This window comes from Panthera pardus, unplaced genomic scaffold (assembly GCF_024362965.1).
Source record: "Panthera pardus isolate Hobbes unplaced genomic scaffold, ASM2436296v1 HiC_scaffold_20, whole genome shotgun sequence".
NCBI classification, from domain to species: domain Eukaryota; kingdom Metazoa; phylum Chordata; class Mammalia; order Carnivora; family Felidae; genus Panthera; species Panthera pardus.
Window position 1 is genome coordinate 44,229,210 of NW_026526766.1, and position 16,786 is coordinate 44,245,995.

The following is a 16,786-nucleotide window of genomic DNA, read 5'->3' on the forward strand; positions in this document are numbered from 1 at the left end:
TGCAAAGGGATATTTTACAGCTGGGGCCTATACACGTGAATCATGGTGGGTTGAAATCACTATAAGTCAAATAGCTATGAGTTTAGGAAAATCTATATGGGGTGTCATATAAATGCCTTGTGTAGTCATTATTAGCTCTTTGTTTTAAGGGAATAGCAAGTTATTTGGGGCCCAATAGAACTTTATTACAAAGACTTCTTGGGTGTTAAAATGTTCCTAGTTATGTATATCTGAATAGTTATGTAGGGTTTTTTTTTGTTGTTGTTGTTTTAATTTGCCTCATAGTATCAGAAAAACATTCCCCCAAAGCCGATTATGCAGTAATGGAAAGCCATGGAAGAGACCGCCAGCAGAGGGCGCCTGGATTAGAACTATGTGCCTGAGCACATCACATAGTCTCAACTTATGTAGAAATTAGACTGTGTGGGAGTCCGGGTGATGTGCTTTAGGGTGGTAGCTAGGGAAAAGATGAAAAAAGCAGTCAGATTCTTGATTTATTTAGAAGACAGAGCCAACAGTATTTAAATGAATGTGGGAAATGAGAGAAAGAGAAGTCAAGGATGGCTTGAGAAATTGGAATAGTGGGATGCCATTTACTGAACAGAGAGGCTACAGGAGGAAGAGATTTGAAGGGTATAAAAATACTGTTTGGGATATATTAAGTTTGAAGTTTACATTAAACGTCAAACCAAAGATGTCCAATGTACAAGTCTTAGGTTTTAGGGGAGAAGTAACAGGTAGAGGTAGAACTTAGGAATCATTGAGGAAGTGGTGTAGCATAATCTAGGATAGTGCGTAAGAGCAGGCAAGTTGCAGCCAGAATGCCTGGGTTCAAGTCGTGGCTCCATCCCCTATTAGCTGTGACTCTGGGCAAATGATTTCATTTCTCTGTGCCTCAGTTTTGCTTTTAAGATGGGAGTAATAATATGAACTATCTTATAGTGCCATTGTGAGGGTTGCTTAGTGTATGTAATACACGTAGAATGGGGCACAGAGTAGGAGTGTCAGTTATTAGTCCTGCTATAATCATATGACTACAGTTGATATTTAAAGCCATGGTATTCAATAAGCTCACCTGAGTCTAGCCAGAGAAGATGTTGAAAGACTGCGACATGAGACACTACAATCTTTAGATAGAAAGAAGAGGAAAAGGGATCAGTGGAACAGCCTAAAGAGTGAATAGGATGAGAAGGAAGAGAGGATGATGTTCCCAGAAGTCAAGTGAACATTTGCTAGAAGGAAGCAGACATAAATGTATCAAGTGCATTGTGAAGTTTAATAAGATGAAGCCGGAGAACAACCTGCTGAGTTTGGCAACATGGAGACCCAAGGGGACGTCGCGGGAGCTATTCCTATGGGAAGTTACCACGCCATAAAGAGCTTACGTGCAAAGGAGAATGTTATAGAATTGTATCTGTATGCTCTAGGACTACACACATTTTTGCAAGATGCCCCCACTATGACAGCTCCTTAGAGGCTAAAATTTTCTGAGGGAACAGCAAGTTCATAATTCCCATCTCACGCTCACTTAAAGGCACACACTTACTGAGTGGAAATGCGGGTGACTTTGGAGGCACTATTTTAGATGTTATTTTCCTCATTTTATTTTTTTCCTAAGGCCACAGAATTAAATGTGCACAAGTTAAATGATGTGGTACCACTATCATCACAAGCTGAGGCAACGTTAGGCATCAGCAACCACTCAGGCTGGTTTCCTCACGTGGAAGTTACAGAGTGACAGGTACCTTCCGTTCCACGGCTTCTCCTGCAGTACATTTGTCATGTGCCCTGCTTTCTTCATGGTGGTAAATCGTGAGAATGTCTCCATGTTTTAAACATTTTCAGGAACATCATTTTAATTTTTTTTTTAACATTTTTATTTTTGAGACAGAGAGAGACAAAGCATGAACGGGGGAGGGTCAGAGAGAGGAAGACACAGAATCCGAAACAGGCTCCAGGCTCTGAGCTGTCAGCACAGAGCCCAACGCGGGGCTGGAACTCACGGACCGCGAGATCATGACCTGAGCTGAAGTCGGCCGCTTAACCGACTGAGCCACCCAGGCGCCCCAGGAACATCATTTTAAATAACTATTTAATAATTCAGCCTATGCCCATGCCACAATTCATTTCTTCTTTTGCGCATTGATGGTGTTTCCGTTTTTTTAATCGTTGCAAACACCACCAAAGTAATCTGTCATACATTAATCTTTGCCTTTGCTCCGATATTATCTTGTGGGGGTGGTGGTTCTCAAAAGTGGGACAAAATGTGAATGTTTTAAAGACTCTTGATATGCTGTTAAATAGCTTTCCAGAAGTATTATACTGTTATAAGATATGCCAAGAGATAGAGTGCCCATCTCACCACCCCAGTATTGAACATACTTGAGTAAGTCATTGCTGTTTTTGTTTGATTTTTATTTTTTAACGTTTGTTCATTTTTGAGAGACAGAGAGAGACAGAGCATGAGTGCGGGAAAGGCAGAGAGAGAAGGAGACACAGCCCCCAAAGCAGGCTCCAGGATCCGAACTGCCGGGACAGAGCCCAATGCGGGGCTCAAACCCACGAACCGCGAGATCATGACCTGAGCCGAAGTCGGGCACTTAACCGACTGAGCCACCCAGGCGCCCCAACATTGCTGTTTTGATTAGTGAAAAAGGTATCTCACTGCTGTTTTAATTTTCCATCCAAAGGTTAATGCTTAGTAAGCATTGCATTTTTTCTCTTGAGACATTTATGCTTCTGTTCTTTTGCACCCCTCTGGTTTTTGGTGTCCATGATTATACGTTATCGTAGTTTAAGTATGGCATCTCTTTGTTGTGACTGGTAGCTTTTAAGACTAGCACTACATCAACCCCCTACACTTGCCTTAGTCTGCTGAAAAAGCAGTGGAGAAGAAAGTTGGCATAAGAAAGCCTACAGAAATACAGTTCTAGGGTTAGTAGAAGGCTCAGTGTTGCCTACCGTCAGTTTTAACCCCCTAGAGATTTGGTCTCTGCAGAAACTTTCTGGGGCTGTACAGGGATGGGGGATAGGAGGTGGCAAAAAATTGAGAATCAGCCTCCCACCAGTCCTTATTGAGCAAAAGCAAAATATACAAGTGATATATGTTATAGTTTATAAGATATACAAGAAAATATATAGCATAGTATAGAATAGTATGTAGGAAGATAAACACATTCAAAAGATATACAAAAAGCCAAACCATAGATTGGAAAATTGAGCCCAGTAATTCAAATAAAAAGCAAATAGCAAACGACATTAAATAACATCTGAAAAATGACACCCTTGAAATCCTATTTTGAGCTGTGCTTCACTGAACGAAAAGGATAGTTCACGGAGGCAGCTGATATATGATTCCTGCTGGAGCTCTCCCAGTTCCATTAGATATACAGAAAGATTGATGAAAATAATTGCACTGTAAGAGAAACTGGTTAAACAGTTGTGACTTAGAACATGAAATGATTAAAATTACCTAATATAAGAATTAGAGCAATAAGGATTTCATCTCCTGCTTTAAGAACCACTGGAACATTTAATAGGAATATCATGTTTCCATTCGGCAATTGTCTCTACTTCTTCAAGATATTGGGATTTGCCAATCTAAACATTTTATCATTCCTAGTCCTGACTCATTCAAAAGACTGTGAACTTCAGATATTATAAATAGTGTGTCCAGATTGGAATTATATATAGATGCAATAAATGCTTTCCTGGGTTGTGTAAAAGTCAGTTTTACAAATTTAATAGAGTTTTTTTTTTAACATGGTCACAGACTAGGAAATCTATATTGTAAGCATCAATTAAAATGAAAATTATACTGTAGTGTTTTGTAAAGCAAAGAACTACTTTATAAGCAAAGAATCCTCACCTCATTTATTGGCAAACAGTGAACTTCCTCAAGTTGCTTCATATTTTGGGGGCTTGGTGCCCTCATCTGTAAAGTAATGTGTCTTTACATCATTTAAGTTTTTTTTTAAGGTTTATTTATTATTGAGAGACAGAGAGAGACAGAGCATGAGCATGGGAGGGGCAGAGAGACAGGGAGACACAGAATCCCAAGCAGGCTCCAGGCTCTGAGCTGTCAGCACAGAGCCCCACACGGGGCTCGAACTCACAAACCACGAGATCATGACCTGAGCCAAAGTCGGACGCTTAACCAACTGAGCCACCCAGTGCCCCATACATCATTTTGGATGTATTTCTGAGGCTGCTCCCACTCTAGATCTCCATGATAAGTGGCACATAGAAGCAGAAATTGGCCTTGTTAGAGCTCTACTCTGTAAAGTGTGCTACTTATTCTAGAAAAAGTCTGGGATGGTCAATGCACCTAATTTAGCTATTCAACTATAATCGTCTTTTTTACTTAGGACTTTATGTCAACAACGTGTATTAGTTTAGAATAGCTGCACTAAAACTGTGAAATTTCTTTTTAAGGGATTTAATGTATATGAACAATATTCTTTAAGAGGTTTTTTTCCTCTATCACATACTACAAAATGCCTAATATTATTGCTACCTGATGATACTGGAGGATGGGTAGTTTCTCATTCTGTGTACAGATATCTTGTATATATCCTGAGGCTATCTACAGGTTCTGTGTTTTCATTATTCTGAACGCTATTCTATGGTTTGAAAAGGAGACAATGAGAAAGTTCTCCTCTCTCCATATTTTTGAATTTGAAAGTTTGTTGTTGTGGAATCTATATTCGCCAGACTCTTGGTTGGAAGTGACTAAACTACAACTCAAATGCTTACATATATGTGTGTGTGTGCACGCACATAAAGTTGACATATGGAAATTATGGAAAGGACAGGGTTGGGGCTGGCCATATAGGATGATGGAAATTCTTTCAGGACTCTGTCTCTCAATTCTCATTCTTTCTACATGTCAACTGTATCTTTCAGGTGGCAAGGGAGGATATGGTCACTTGTGTCTCTAGGGACATATTCTCATGGCTCTTGGCAAGAAAAGAAAAAAAAACCCAAGAAGAACAGGATTGGACTGACTTAAAGGACACAGCTGTTCCTGACCCATCACCGTGGCCAGCTGCATGGGGTGTACTGAATCGCTTAGCCAGGATAGCGAATGGGCACCCCCCCCCTTAATAAGGAAGAACAATTCTTCAGTGGAAGGGGAGCTATGTTATTACTGGAAGGAGGGCAAGGATCTGGGTAGACAAAAACAATGGTTTTTCACATGACAGACATGGTTTCACATGGCTGATGATGAAGAGATTTTTTGTATAGAGAACTTTACAATTTATAAAACACTTTCATAGATACCGTGTCTGTTGGTTCTCACAGAAATCCCATGAAATTTGGTTCTTGTCTCCATTTCATAGGCAAGAAAACAAGCTCAGAACCCTGCAGCCAGCACGTGGTGTTGGGACGATTATGCACTTAATTAAGATTTAAGATAATTTAAAAGGATTCTTCGAAACTTCAAGTGGGATTTTCACATTGTCACCCTGTAGACAAATGGGCTCCATTGTGTTTTAATATTTCTGAAAAATGTTTGTATAATAGAACAGTATTTCTTTTAAAGTTCATTCCTAAGTAGGTGCAAATGACTTGAAAGATCTACTCATAACCTTCCTTTCATTTCCTTTGCCAAAATTTCCTATTTTTCCTTCTACATTCCCCCAATGTCTTGATCTTCCCTGCTCACCGACAAAACCTAATGGGACTGAGGAGCATGCGTTAACCAGCCCAATTTTTTCTTCTATATCACTCAATGCCTCTATGAGCGTATAATATGACTGTCTCTGTTTAGAGTGATTCAGTCTTGGTGGCACCAGTTCTATGTGTGAGCTCGTTACTTTGGATTCTTGTGATGTTTCCTTAAACATACCGTTTGTTTGCAGGCTTAAGGCATATCTGGAAGAATAGAGATGAGAAAGACTTGTATTTAGATAAATTATGATTCTAACATGGGTTACCACTTGCTAATGTCCAAGATTAGAGGTGCCAGGAAAGCAGACTCACTCCGAGTGATACGGAGCAGGACATTTATTCTGGGTACAGAACCTGCTACTTCCATGCCTGGTGGTCCTGACCTCTGTCTCGCTGTCATCTTTTTTTTTTTTTAATGTGTATTTATTTTTGAGAGAGAGAGGAGAGACAGAGACAGAACATGAGCAGGGGAGGGGCAGAGAGAGACGGAGACACAGAATCCAAAGCAGGCTCCAGGCTCCGAGCTGTCAGCACAGAGCCTGACGCGGGGCCCAAACCCATGAGCCGTGAGATCATGACCTGAGCTCAAGTCGGACGCTTAACTGACTGAGCCACCCAGGTGCCCCTCTCGCTGTCATCCTTTCCATGTGTCTGTGGAAATCCTGGATGACCTCCATACCTACATCAGTGATTCATTCTACACCTTTAGTTTCTTTCCACGTTTTCCTTCACTCTCTCTGAGCCACTTGCTCTGCAGACATTACGCTCACCAGCCCGAGTTTTGAAATCTCAGAAGTGTTTTTCTTTCTGCCCATTACCTCTTATTCTTTCTCCTCAGTTACTCAGGTATTCCACCAGGTCCTCATCCCACTGAGATTCTCATGCTTCGTCCTACTCCGTCTTCTCTTTTCCTCACACACTCATATTCTCACTTCTTTTCTCACACAGCTTAGAGTTTAGAGACCACCAACATAACTACTCCCTTATAAGCCTTGTTAAGTCCCACACCCCTCTCTTCCTTTCTCATCGTTGCCTTGAAATATCCCCACTCAGTTTAAACCCAAGTATCTGTTTACCCTGTGCCCTCCCCCAAGCCAGACCCTGGAGAGAGAGATCGCAGGATAGAAGCCACAGTCGTTTTGTAACCTCGTCTCAGAAGTTCCATCGTTGTTTGCTGTATTCTGTTAAGTGCAAATCAGTAAGTCCAGTCTATTGTCAAGGGGAAGAAACTGCATAAGGGCATGATACCAGGAGGCAAGGCTCTCTGGAGCATCAGAGACTGCCTACCACATCCAAGTTGCCGGTGACCCATATCTTACCAATGCCAATGGGCAATTTTCTGCTCTCGGCCCTCTCATGGGCATTGGTACAGTTGATTACCTCTTCTGTGAAACATTGAGTGTCTAGGTTTCTGAGACAGCATATTGGTTTGATTTCCTCATTTAGGACTTATTCTCTATCGACCTCTAAATATTAGAATGCTGAAGGTTCTGTCCTTGGCCGCCTTATTTTGATATCTACATTCTTAGGTGATCTCATCCTACCCCATAGCTTTTAATAGCATTGAGGTGCTGACAAGTCTCAAATCTGTGGCTCTCCAGTACCTTTCTTATTAGCTCCAGAATCATATATCCAATTGCTTACTCTACATCTATTTCCACTTAGATGTCTGATAAGCATCTCAAACTTCACATATCTAAAGAAGAACTATTGATTTCTCCCTACTCTCCCCTCCTCCCCCATCTCCTACCTCAGTATCTCCCACTGCTCAAGTAAACACCCTTGATTTCTGGGGGTGCTTGACCTTGATGACAGTTGTTACAACTGTCAGGGAATGGGAGTGCTATTCAAGTGTTAGAGATTTGTGGAGCATGAGCTTTGGAAAGACAAAGAACATCACTATAATAATAGCAACTGTTTGTAATAACACTACTGGGTACCTGGCATTATTCTTTTGATTCAGTCCTCCCAACAATTATAAAAATAGGTATTGTGGCGCCTGGGTAGCTTAGTTGGTTGAGCGTCCAAATCTTGATTTCAGCTCAAGTCATGGTCCCAGGGTCATGGGATTGAGCTCTGTGTCAAGCTCCTCACTAAGTTTGGAGGCTGCTTAAGATTCTCTCTCTCTCTCTCTCTCTCTCTCTCTCTCTCTCTCTCTCCCTGTACTCCTCTCCCCCTCTCATGCTTTCTCTCTCTAAAAAAAAAATACAGGCATTATTATCCTTGTTTTGTAGGAAAGTGAGTCTCAGAGGGTTTCAGGTTGAATTTGATTAAGGTGTCGTTGTTGGTAGCAGTTAGGATTAAGTTCAACTGCGAGTGACAGGAAGCCAGTAGTGGCTAAAACATGTAAGCTTTGTTTTTCCTCCCACAGGCCACATGGGGCTGGTACCGTGACTTCATATCCATCAGACTGTGGCTCATGTTGTTTTCTATCCACCTCACAAGGTTTCCATCTGATGATGGAACTAAGGTCATTGCTCTAGTTTCAGCCTTCATGTCCACCTACCGACCAACAAAAAGAAAAATAGAGAGGGGGGAGAAATCCCTTCTCTTAAGGCCACTTCTTGAAAATTACACTACTTGTCTTAGACCACCAGGCTGTTATAGCAACTTAACCATAAACTGGGTGGCTCATAAACAACAGAAGTTTATTTCTCACAGCTTTGAGGGCTGGGAAGAATAAGGCCAAGGTGCCAGCAAATGTGATGTCTGGTGAGAGCCCTCTTCCTGGTTTATAGACAGCTGTGTCCTTACATGGCAGAAGAGGCAAAGGGCGGTCTCTAGGGTCTCTTTTATAAGAGCACCACTCCCATTCAAGAGGGCTTCACCTTCAGGAACGAATCACCTCCCAAAGACCTCCTCCTCCTCATCCACATAGGGGGTTGGAATTTTAACATGTGAATTTTGTGGTTCCATCTGTATTCGATCGATAGCACTAATTCCATTTGCAACCATTGACTGGAACTTCATTTCAAGGGCTTACCCAGCTGCAAGGAAGACCGAAAACACAGTCGCCACGATAGGGCTGCAAGCCCAAGGCTATGTGGTTCTTGAGATCACAATCTTTCTGTCAACCCCCACTTTGCCTCCTGAGTACCTTAGCAGCTGAGGGTTCCAAAGACAGCTTTACTGTTATATCCTGTGGCAGCCCGTGTGCCTCTTTAACTCAGCCTCTGTCATATATACTACAGGTGACGTCTTAGTTATTTCCTCAGCTTCTTGCTTCCTCAGCATTTTGAATACTTCTCTATTTTTTTTTTAAAGTAAGCTCTACGCCCAATGTGGGGCTTCAACTTACAACCCCAAGATCGAGTCACATGCTCTACCAACTAAGCCAGCCAGGCACCCCTTGAATACTTTTATAACCTCACCCCAAATGTTATAATGACTTGTTTTTGGTTTTCTTGAATCAAACACTGGCTAATTGGTAATGTTTATTACATGACTAACTCACTTAACAAACAACATAGTTTTATGTGTCTCTAGCACATTGTCTGGCCTTTTACAGATATCCAAAAAAACCCATGTTTATTGAATGGATGGATGGATGGATGGATGGATGGAAAATCAACACTTTCCTAATTCAACACTTTTTTCTGATTTTAGAGAAGCAGTCTGCATTCTCAGCTAATCCCTTTGCTTTCAGGGTTGGAAGAAGAGAGAGAAAAGAGAACAACAACAACAACAACAACAACAAACAGGAAAAGGGAAAAGGAGATGAGGTGTATTTATACAAGTTCTCCGGTCTCCTACTTCCTTCTCTCACTTTAGTATTGATGCCACAATTGTGAATTTTGCTTTTCAAATGGACCTTGATAATACTTTCTGAGAAATGACTTGAGTATGCCACGTTCAAGACCAATGACCAATGTATTAATGCTTCAGGATTTAGGAATATTCAGGGAAGTTGCAACTAACTTTGTTCAGTGAGAGCATACACACTTTCTCTTTGTAACATCTTCATTGAAAACCCACATAAATTTTTATATTGCAAAGCCCTAAAGATGAAATAATTTTTTTAAAATTTCCTATGAGGTAGTACTGGTAAATTTACAGTTATTTCAACCCCATGAAGAAGTAGACATCATCACATTCCTCATGAAAAGCTCCAGCAAGAGCCATTGGCATGGTTTGAATATAAACATCTAGCAGCTAAATGACTTTATCAAGCTACAATCCCTGTGCTCAGCGATTTAGAGGAAATCAGCAGCTTACCCAAAGTTTTTTTTTTCTTTTTGCTGAGCAATTGGGGGCCAAAAATAAAACACTATTACATCAAACTGCAGACAAACAAAAATCTGAATACATTCGCTATCTTCTCAGGGCATTTCTGTACCTAATGAGCACAGCTGAGCCCAAAGGCGTCAAGATGTTTCTTGCCATTAGGCAATGGGGTGGAGGATTATCCAATAATTCCTGGCGGGCATTGTCGGTTCTTCTGGGTAAAGTAGGAAGAAGGTCAAAAGAGGATGCAAATGTTTTTTAATCAATGGAAGAGAGAAGTGATACATTCCTCTGACCTTTTCGATTGCTGGGAAGATATATTATCTGCATTAATTAGCATGTTGAAGAATTCCTTCTGGATTGCCAAGTGCCTTCCTGTGAGTAGTGGGGAATATGTTTGTAACATGATGTACAGCAATCTGTCATAAAGAGCCAATTTTTTGGACTTTGTCTCTGAGTACACATGAAATGTGAAATAGCTTTGCCAGTTATGTTGCGTTAGTCTTTCTAATTGGAGGAAAAGGTTAACATTTGTGTAACAACATTGGTGCACAGGGCTTAGGTTTTGAAATGCCAGTTTGCTTAGGATACTGGGTGTTGTTAAAAGGAAATGCTTTGGGAGGTAATATAAATCATTATCATCTCTAGCATAGTTATCACTTGTTGAACGCTAAACAAATTATTTCATTTAATTCTTGGAGGGAAGTACGGATGGCATCATCACCATTTTTTGTTTTTGTTTTGTTTTGTTTGTTTTAGAGAGAGAGTGTGTGAGCAGAGGAGAGGAGCAGAGGGGGGGGGAGAGAGAGAGAGAGAGAGAGAGAGAGAGAGAGAGAATCTTTTTTTTTTTTTTAATTTTTTTTTAACGTTTATTTATTTTTGAGACAGAGAGAGACAGAGCATGAACGGGGGAGGATCAGAGAGAGGAAGACACAGAATCTGAAACAGGCTCCAGGCTCTGAGCTGTCAGCACAGAGCCCGACGCGGGGCTTGAACTCACGGACCGCGAGATCATGACCTGAGCCGAAGTCGGCCGCTTAACCGACTGAGCCACCCAGGCGCCCCGAGAGAGAGAGAATCTTAAACAGTATCCACACTCAGCATGGAGCCACCCTCGATCCCATGATCCTGAGACCATGACCTGAGCTGAAATTAAGAATCAGACACTCAACTGACTGAGCCCCCCAGGTGTCCCAGTATCATCACCATTTAACAAATAATGAAAATGAAGGATTGGAGAGATTGGGTAATGTGCCTCTAAATCACAAAAGATGGTTAAGTCAGGATTTGAACCTAGGTCAGTCTGACTCCCAGAGCCAATATACTATACCACACTTCAGTACTCCCTCAGCTTTTGTCCTTCTAACTGGGTGCTATTGTGAGGGTTACTTAGCTTTTCTCTGCCTCACTTTCCTTGTCTGTAGAAGGGAACAAGAATAATTTTGTGTTATTGGCATTATGAGGATTGAATTATATAGTGGATATAAGGGGTGCCTGGTGGCTGAGTCAGTTAAGTGGCTGTCTTCGGCTCAGGTTATGACCTCACAGTTCATGAGTTCGAGCCCCGCCTTGGGCTCTGTGCTGACAGCTCAGAGCCTGGAGCTTGCTTCAGATTCCGTGTCTCCCTCTCTCTCTGCCCCTCCCCCACTCACGCTCTGTCTCTCTCTCTCAAAAATAAACATTAAAAAAATAATACATAGTAGATATAAAACTTTCAGCAAAATGCCTTATTACACATACCATGCTATTATTATTCTCTTAAATTGTCACATTCAGGGGTTGGGAAGAATATAATTATCACCCCTCTTCTCATTTGGCGAGGAGGAGGAATAACTGAGTAAATGTTATTTATTGCCAACAGAGCTCACATTCACGGTCCTAGAATGCCAGAACTTGGAAGACGCCACGTTAAGCCTTCTTTGTAATTACTGCTGAGGAGACTGAGACCCAAGGAGCCAAGTCATGTTTGGGGTCCGAGACTGGGAGAACCATGACCTCGGTGAAACCATTTTGCAAAGCCACTGGTGAGCCTCTCCATGTGAGCAGAATGAATTCTTAGCTACCCTTCTGTTTGTATTTCTTTGTTTGAATTTGCCATCATATGAACAATTAGTTATCAGTCAAAATATGCTATGTCTAACATCTTTCTTTCCATTTCTAAATGTAAAAAATGAAACTTCTCCTTTCTGAAAGCCTAAAAATCCGTAACCGGTGAAAACTTAACACTTTTTTTCTGAAGTACATTAAAAGAAGCATAGTACAGAATACTTTTAAAAACCAATTTGAGAGAGCAAACCCAGAGTAACCACAACATTATTTTGATATATATTATTTAAAGCTATGTGTTTTATAAAGGTATTCACTTTTACCTTGCAAGTCCTATAAATAAGTATTAAAAACAAAAATTCTCCAGGCACCTGGGTGGCTTAGCCAGTTAAGCGTCCGACTTCGGCTCAGGTCATGATCTCGCAGTTCACGAGTCTGAGCCCCACGTTGGGCTCTGTGCTGACAGCTCAGAGCCTGGAACCTGCTTCAGATTCTCTGTATCTCTCTCTCTGCCCCTTCCTTGCTCGCACTCTCTCTCTCTCTCTCTCTCTCAAAAAAAAAATTTTTTTTTAATTCAAATTATATTTGAATTAAAAAAAGCAAGAATTCACAGTTAAAATGGGCAAGAAACACATGTCCTCATTACATTTGATTTCTAAACATTGGTCACAAGATGGAAAGGGCCTGAGATTTGAGTCAATTATGTTCTCAACACTATAAAACATTCTCATTTTATCACCACCAAGCCCAGGAGGTGAATATAATGCCCATTTTGAAATGAGACAATGAAGTCTCAGAGAGGTTTAGTAATTAATTTACTGAACATTATAGAGCTATAAGGGGCAAAGCTGAAATTAGAAGCCGAGTCTTTATGATCCCTGACGCTCAATGTTTTTCAAGTCTAGGTTGCTTTGAACAAAGTTTTATCACACGTGTTATTACAGTCCGGTCTGGAAAAGAGGAACTACGTATTTTGGAGATCGTGACTTGAGTCAAGGACTTACAGCTTGCGTGACTGTGGGCAGTTGTAACAGGAAGGCCTGGTGGGAGGTGGGGGGCTTGGGGCGTGGATATCACAGGGTCAGAGAACGATCTCTAGGCACTTTCTCTGAAGCACGGCTACGCGTGCCAAAAGTTAGAGTTGGCGGGAGAATCTAAGTGGTGTGGTGCCTCTGGTTGCCAGAGTGGGATGGCAGAGAAGAAGCTCGTGGAAGGGTCTGTGGAAGCTGCCACCACCAAGTCTGCAGCCGGGCACGTGGTGCTCATCTTACACACAGCCCGGGGCGTGTGTGATAGCATGCTTCTGGGAGAAGGTGCGAACTCAGCAGCTGAAGAACAAGAGCCCTCGTGATCTCTGGCGTTGGATCTTGTCAGCCCCATCCCGCACTGCTGCCTTTCCACCTTCTCCTTCAGCACTTCAGATGGTCTTTGTCCGGTATGTTGTGTGTAAGGATCCAAAGAGATTAAGGATGGGACAGCGTCGCGGGCGGTGCCTGGCCCCAAACAGACGATCAGTTACCACTCTGCTTCTAGGTCGCAAACAACAGAACCTCCTTCAGCCGGTTGAAGCAGAGGATAAGTTTATTCCAGGTTATTAGGTAGCTCAGAGAATATCCAGCAGGGTTAGGGTAGAAGCAACATCAAACCACCCATGGGTCTGTCCCGGAAGCGGCCCTGTTGCAGCCTTTTCTAGGCACAAACACTGTAACAGGCACACTGATGTCGGGCCCTGGATTCCAGAGTTGCCGGCCATGGTTGTCCCAGAAACAGAGGCCTCTGGTATTAGCCAGTATATGTTTCACGCTCCTGTATTCTCACCCTGCTTTCTTCCAAACAAAAGTTTTTTTTAAGTTTATTTGTTTATTTTGGGAAAGACAGAGAGAGCAAGTGGGGGAGAGACGGAGAGAGAGAGAGAGAAAGAGAGAAACCCAAGGAGGGTTTCTCTCCTAGCACTGACAGTGCAGAGCCCAATGTGGGGCTTGAACTCACAAACTGTGAGGTCATGACCTGAACGGAAACTAAGAGTTGGCCGCTTAACCCACTGAGCCACCCAGGCGCCCCTCCCTCAGTTTCTTCTAAATCGAATCTCACATGGGTGTGTCTGACCAGCAGAGCCTAGAACCCACACCTATGCCCTTATTGCAAGGGAGGCTGGGAAAGCAAGGGAGAGAAAGGGAAATTTTGTCTAAGACTGATTCCCTTGGCAGGTTGCCTTCTTGACTGTGAGTGCCTTCCCTGAAAATTTGCTGGGAACTGAATATAGCCCAGTGGCTTAAGGCAGTCAATTCTGGTCAACCTTGAGGCTCAGACCCCAGCATTCTGATCATGCAGTAGAAGGACTGCTACCTCTGCGGTCTTGAATGTGCTTGGTTGTTGGGGTCCAATCAATAGTTGACTACGTCATACAACTTGATCTCCAGCTTCTACTTTGTACTAGAAGAAGGCCTGATGTTCCCCAAAGCCATGAAAGGTCAGGGTAGGGTGAGAGCCAGTTTTCTGCCGTGCCATATTACTATGGTACCCTGACCCCTAATTACCTGATGAGAGGGGCCAATGCCTCTCTTAATCATGTAGCTCGTAAGCCTCGTGGCCCAAGATTAAGGTCACTCTCTGGGATTCTTCTGTCTGGCCTCATTAGATCTCTGTGTGATGCCTTAGAACTGCTAAAAAACAAACTGAGGTATATTAAACATGTTTGAGAGTTCATCTGAGCAAAAATTTACTTGAATTGGGTGGTACCAAGTCAGAAGTGATTAGGAGTGCTCTGCCCACAGGAGCCAGGGGAAAAACTTAATAGAGAAAGTGTGGAAATTATTTGATTGGCTATAACTTAAAGTCTACCTGGCTGTTTGTGATTGGCTGTCTTTAGTGTTTTGATTTCATAACCTCGTGGCATTTGTAAAGGTAAGATTTAGATTCTGCTTGGCTTATATTGGCCACCAAGGTGTTAGAGCCACTTTCCTCTAATGGCTCTCTTGTTTAATGAGTTTAACAGGATGCAGTGGGTAATAGGGACCAGTGTACCAGCTACTGCTTCTATTTTTGTGAGGTCCATTCACTTACTCATTAGGTTAGTCCTTGTGTATGTATGTTGACTGGAATTTTCCCTTTTTGTACAAGTGCAAACATCTGGTTTCCACCTTTGGGAGGGTAGGACTCTTAATATGGAAAATCACCCAAATATAGGAAAGGTGTTCAGAGATGCTGGGTGGCCACAAAGCTTGAAAGGTACCTATTACCCTAATAAATGCTAATTCATAATTAATTCCTCTTCTGTCTTCCTTGCTGGTATATTCCTGGTGGACTCCATTATTTTACGAGAGTAGATTTTGACATCAGGCATGCCCGTGCAGGCTTGGGTCTCAGTTCTGCTACTGCTAAAGCCATGTGGCCTTGGGAAGTTAAGATGATATGAGTCTCAGTCACCCATTTGTGAAGTAAAGCCTATTAGGAAGGCTTCTCTCAAAGGGCAATTGTTACAATTAAATGAAAGTATGCAAAAATCTTACCAATATGTCAAGCACACAAGAGACATATGAGAAATGCCAGCAATTCATCAAGGAAAGGAGTTCTGTTCTGCTCTTGATTTTTTAGGACTCAACCTGATGCCAGTCCATTTTATTATCTTGCTAACATTACTTAGTTTGCTAACAAACAAACAGATAGACAAATTGCTAACAAAAACTTAGTTCCAATGACAATTCTGGGAAATCTACTCTTCACCAAAAGAAGGGTAGGTAAGAGAGAAAGGACTGGAAAAATATGTAAGGCTCATGGAGTTTCACTCCTATGTATCACAGGTAGACAACAAGCTTGCTCAATTTGAAATTCCAAAAGTGCGAGGCAGCGTGGTGCCGGGGAAAAGTGGGCCTGGGGGTCACAATCCGTTGTTGGATTCCAACATTCCTTTATACTACCTGTGGGACCTTTGGCACTGACACTTGAGATCCACTCACTTGTTCTTTCAGCCAGTCACTCAGTCGACAAATGCTTATTGATCCTGTACTGTATGCCAGACTGTGGACTAGTGTGAACAGTACAGAAACTTTGGTAAGCGAGACAGACACGGTGGCAAATACTCCTGATCCACTGTGAATGGTGTCATAATAGAGGTGCTTACAAGATATAGCAGTGGCACATAATGGAGAACTTGAGTCTTCCTGGGCGCAGGGAAGGACTCAGAGAAGGCTGTCCCGAGTAGGCAGCATTATAGCTGGGTTTTAAAAACTGAGTAGGAGGGGCGCCTGGGTGGCTCAGTTGGTTGGGTGACCAACTTCAGCTCAGGTCATGATCTCGCAGTTTGTGAGTTCGAGCCCCGCGTCGGGCTCTGCGCTGACAGCTTGGAGCCTGGAGCCTGCTTTGGATTCTGTGTCTCCTCCTCTCTCTGCCCCTCTCCTGCTCACATTCTGTGTCTCTCTGACTCTCAATAATAAATAAACATTTAAAAAAATTTAAAAAATAAAATAAAATAAAATAAAAACTGAGTAGGAATTTTCAAAGCAGACAGTGGGGAAAGGACATTCCAGACAAGGAGAAAAGACTTTCCCCTTACAATGGAGTAATCTTGACCTTACAGAAATCAGAGGGCCTAGAAAATCAATAATCAGATATTTTTTAATGGGTAAAGCCTTTAACAATGAAAAGCTCCTTATCATCACCAACAATGACTTCCCGGGTACCACCAGAGCTGTGAAACGTCAGTTCACAGGATCTGGCCCGGGCAGAACAGGTGCACTCTCTATTGAGTGAAGGCTCACACTGGAAGAGGATATTGATTGGGTCGCTTGCCCTGGTCTCTGGACCTGTCACACTCCTATTGTAGATATCATAATATCAGTCAACA

General features: G+C 42.3%; 1 long non-coding RNA gene across 1 annotated transcript; it reads left to right on the forward strand.

Moving 5' to 3' along the window:
- Positions 1–9,971: 9,971 nt before the first annotated feature.
- LOC109247126 (uncharacterized) lies at positions 9,972–12,164 on the forward strand. Its single transcript, XR_002071594.2, has 2 exons — positions 9,972–10,274; positions 11,759–12,164. It is a non-coding gene; the product is annotated as an uncharacterized LOC109247126 (long non-coding RNA).
- Positions 12,165–16,786: the final 4,622 nt, after the last annotated feature.